The sequence below is a fragment of the Propithecus coquereli genome, unplaced genomic scaffold, assembly GCF_000956105.1.
Source record: "Propithecus coquereli isolate 6110/MARCELLA unplaced genomic scaffold, Pcoq_1.0 Scaffold12, whole genome shotgun sequence".
NCBI classification, from domain to species: Eukaryota; Metazoa; Chordata; class Mammalia; order Primates; family Indriidae; genus Propithecus; species Propithecus coquereli.
In genome coordinates, this window is record NW_012136080.1 from 4,672,015 (window position 1) to 4,676,910 (window position 4,896).

Sequence of the window (4,896 nt, forward strand, 5' to 3'; positions counted from 1 at the left end):
AGAGTTACAGATGCCCTTAATGCTACGAGAGCTGCTGTTGAAGAAGGCATTGTTCTGGGAGGGGGTTGTGCCCTGCTTCGGTGCATTCCAGCCTTGGATTCATTAACTCCAGCTAATGAAGATCAAAAAATTGGTATAAAAATTATTAAAAGAACACTCAAAATTTCTGCAGTGACCATTGCTAAGATGCAGGTGTTGAAGGATCTTTGATAGTTGAGAAAATTATGCAAAGTTCCTCGGACGTTGGTTATGATGCTATGATTGGAGATTTCGTGAATATGGTGGAAAAAGGAATCATTGATCCAACAAAGGTTGTAAGAACTGCTTTATTGGATGCTGTGGGGGTGGCCTCTTTGTTAACTACAGCAGAAGTTGTAGTCACAGAAATTCCTAAAGAAGAGAAGGAACCTGGAATGGGTGCAATGGGTGGCATGGGAGGTGGTATGGGAGGTGGCATGTTCTAATTTCTAGAATAGTGCTCTACCATTATTAATGAACTGTGACAGGAAGCTGAAGGCAGTGTTCCTCACCAATAACTTCAGAAAAGTCAGTTGGAGAAAATGAAGAAAAGGCTGGCTGATGTTTAAGAATATCACTATAACCATCAGTTACTGGTTTCAGTTGACAGTACATAATGGTTTACTGCTGTCATTGTCCATGCCTACAGATAATTTATTTTGTATTTTTGAATAAAAAGACATTTGTACATTCCTGATACTGGGTGCAAGAGCCATGTACCAATGTAGTGCTTTCAACTTAAGTCACTGAGGTATTTTTACTACTATTCTGTTCACATCAGGATTGTAGAGCTTGCCATCACCAGATGAGAAGTTAAGAAGCAGCCTTTCTGTGGAGAGTAAGAATAATTGTGTACAAAGTAGAGAAATATTCAATTATGTGACAATCTTTGTGTAATAAAAATTTATTTAAAGTTAAAAAAAAGAAACTCCAGAAAAGTTAATTGTATAAGAAAAAAATGATTTAAATAAGAAACAATTAAAATGTGGCATGATTTTGAACAATTAACCTGGGTGAGGACATTAGGTGGAAGGAAAGTATGTGCAGTGGATATTCTGGTATTCCACCCCAACCCCGTCTCCTGGATGACACACTCATTGCCCAGCTGCTGACTGTTCATATCTTTGTTCCTGGCTGGGAGTTTCCCTCAGCCTCAGGGAACTGTCTTACCCAAGGTTTTGCTCCCTGTAGGATTGCCTGAGACCTGAGCTGCACATCAGCCTCTCCCTCTGCCCAGTCCTGCCTTCCTCGCTTCCTCACAATCTCTCCTTCCTCAATTCCTTACAGTCTTTCCTCCCTCTCTTATTTGTGAGTGAATCTCCCAAGCGCACTCCCCAAGCAATTCTCCATCTCAAAATCTGTTTTCAGGGATCCCCATCTAAGACACTTATGTAAAGTCACAAAGGTGAAAGGGCACGGGGCATTCAGAAAGTTGCACACAGTTCTCTCTCTATAGCTGGGCATAGGATTCACCTGGAGAGATGGAAAGAGAAAAAATTAAAAGACATATTTGGAGGCCAGCAAGTGAAGAGACCTGAATACCACACTGTGGAATCTGCATGCAAAGCCTAGACTGTATGACCCTGATCTCTGAACTTCAATGGTCTAGCCTAAAACCCTAGGCTCTTGTGAGAAAAATGAGACCAGTGTCTATGAAAATGCTTTGTGATAAGATTCAAATGTAAATTATTATTAACAGATTTCAGCCTATGATGTTTGAGCATGGCTGCAGGCCTCATAAAGTAGGCCAACTATGAGTCTATTTACAACAAGAACTAGGAGAACTTCATCCATGGAAAAGGGAGTCAGATACACAAGACAGTCTAACAGCAGTAGTTATTGGAGGAGGGGGTGATTCTGAGTTAAGAGCTATCCCCTAGATTTGTCCACCCCACCCTCAGTTTACTCCACCTCCAGGTCCCATGAACTTCATATGAGTTGGCAGGGGGGTGGCAGGAAGGGAAAGAGAAAGAATTAGGGAGTGAAAGCTACAAATGAGAACAGGGAGAACTGTTGCAGTAGAGCTCATTAAGACAGCTGGCACAAATAGCCACGCTTCATGGTGTGACCCAAAATTGGGAGTGAGATATTCTATCTACTTCTGCCAAGAATATGATGTGGCTCTGATACCCTGAGAACTCCAGAAAGTGCTACGCACAGTTGCCACCTAAGGAATCCCACACAACAGCAGTAGTGACAGTTGACAAAAGAGGTGGAACCCAGGAAGAGCAGCTCCGCCATGAGCCTCAGAGACAGTGAAAGGTCAGAGGAGTGGTGGCCTCAGCAGAAGGGAGCCAGAGCAGCCGGGTAAGAAAATGGGGACCGTACGTGCCACCCATCAGAAACACATAGGACTTCCAACAATAAGTGCAGGACCCTGTACTAGAAGCAGAGGTCTTGCAATTATAGATGAGAGGAGAACCGAAGAAGTAAGTGCCGTTACTGTTAATGTCTTATTATTTCAACCAGGATTCATGTGGCTTAGGGAAGCAAAATAATAACTACTATTGTTATCTACCAGATAATAGCAATCTTTTAAAGAATGTATCTTTCACGTCTTATTTATCATTGCCTACCCTAATCCCCTGCAAATAGGTGCTGAATAAATATTAACTAACTAAATGAATAAAGAAATTTATGACTTCTTCATTATGTTAGGTTTCTCTGAAATTAGTACATAAAAGATATTACATTAAGACATCACAAACGGCACATCAGGTTCACTATCAAAGGACAACTAGTGAATGAAATGGAAGTCCAACGATTCTGGAATGTTTCAGAAGCGCTCAAACTTCCATAGGTATCATCTATAAATGTATCTAAAAACTCCTCTGGAATTGATAATATTTTCCATCTGCAATATCTCCTTGGGGTGGTAAATGTCATATGCGACAACCCCTTGGGTAAATAGCATATCTCCTCCCCGCGCCTGTCTGTCTAAAACTCTAAAGAATGTTATTTGTCATCAAGTGCATCTTTCCACGAGGCATAAAGTGAGTATCCACGTTCGCTAATCATTCAGAGTGTGCCCTGAGCTGCACTAAAACCTGGATCCGTTTCTCCTGCTCAGCTATAGTGAGTTACAGATGCGGCACTTCCTTCTTACTGACACTGCTGATGATAATTTTCTACTACTAAGGACATAAAACACAACAAGCATCATATTACAATCTAACCATATTCCCTTCAGAGTCAGAGGACACATCAAATTATTTTTCTCCTTGTAATTAAAATCTTTGTCCCAAGTAGAACTTCTGCCAACTAGATCTCATCTGTATCCTTCTTGGCTAGACCCCAGGATTCATTCAGGTTTGAACCCATTCTGTTCAGAAAGCTCAGGTTGAAAAACAAATAAAAAATAAATTAGAAGTTTGGAGAGTTGTTTTTGTTTTGAGGGTATGGGGGCAGTTTTTAAATAATTGATGCAAAAGTGTTTTTCAAATGAAATTTTCATTTTTTCTTTTTATTAACTGAGAAAAGTCCTATTTATTGCATCCCCTTTAACACACCTTAGCAAAAATATTATAACTGATTCCATCTAATAAACATGGCTCAATTCATCTTTCTTATCAGATTTTTTCCTCCTGTTAAGTTTTCTTAAGTGTGTAACAATATTACTGTTCTCAACTGTAACACGATCTATTTCTCTGGTCTCTTATAAGCTGTTTACCATTTGCTTCTCTATTTCAGATGGAATTAATCTTCTAAAAACAGATTATGCTCTAAGATGTTTTATGGCTAAAAGCTCCATCAAGACTTTTTCACAACTTGTTAATGGAACAAAAAGCAGCCAGGTAACTGTGTTCCAGGTGCTGTAATAAATGCTTACCACTGCATTTGTTGAAGCCATCAGTGTTGTTTTGCAGACATCTAGGAAGCCTTTTTGTCTCATAAATCATTGAAATATTCAGGACCTTTTGCATGAGCCAGAGATATTCTTAGAGTGTTTAGCATCAATAACAATGAAAACAGACATGACAACATCTTAAGCAATCTAAAATATTGTTGGGGACTTCCAGCCTGCCTTCATTGCAGGGCTACTAAAAATAAGTACATTTCACCACCCCTCCCCCACAACACACACACACTACTATAACCACCACCACCACCACACACACCACCGCCACCACTACCACTTAGGGAATTTATTACTTTTAGGGCTAAATTCTGCCTTTCTCTTCAACAGAGTTACTACAACTAGATTTAATGCATAATGGAAATTTTAAATTTCACCCTACTTATACCCAATGGATCTAAAACATGTAAATTAGTGGAACATATTATGCATTATGAGTGAATTCAATTCAGAATATTATACAATGGAAGATCCTGCCAGCAACAGCTTCTCATTGGCAAAATAGATAAGTTCTTATCAAAAGAAACAAACTTGGCCTTAGTGAGACTGATTTTTCTTCCAGTTGATTCCCAAACTCTTAGAATCATCATTGATTTCCCTCTTTCTTTCACACTCCATATCCACCCATTAGCAAACCCTGGTAGTCCTGATTTAATCTAACCGGAATCCAGAGTCTTACCACCTGATCCTAGAGTCTCCAGGCTGTTCTCACAGGTTCCTCCTTTACCCGTTATAATCCATCCTCTACCAAAAACCAGGATGATCCTTTAAAAACACAAGTCACATCATGTCACGTCTCTGCTTCCAGCCTTCCTGTGGCTTCCACCTCACTAGGAGTAAAAGCCAATGCCCTTATCATGGCCCAGGAAGCCCTTCATGGCCCAGGCCCCCACTGCCCTTCTGACTTCATCTCCTACCCTCCTTTCCCTCATTTATTCTAATCCAACCACACTGGCTTCCCTTCTGCTCCTCAAACACTCTCTGCTCCCACCTCCTGTTCTTGTCTCAGTTCTTTACACTTG

General features: G+C 40.3%; 1 pseudogene; it reads left to right on the forward strand.

The window, feature by feature from the left end:
- LOC105825428 overlaps positions 1-464 on the forward strand; it is a 154,793-nt pseudogene extending 154,329 nt beyond the window's left edge.
- Positions 465-4,896: the final 4,432 nt, after the last annotated feature.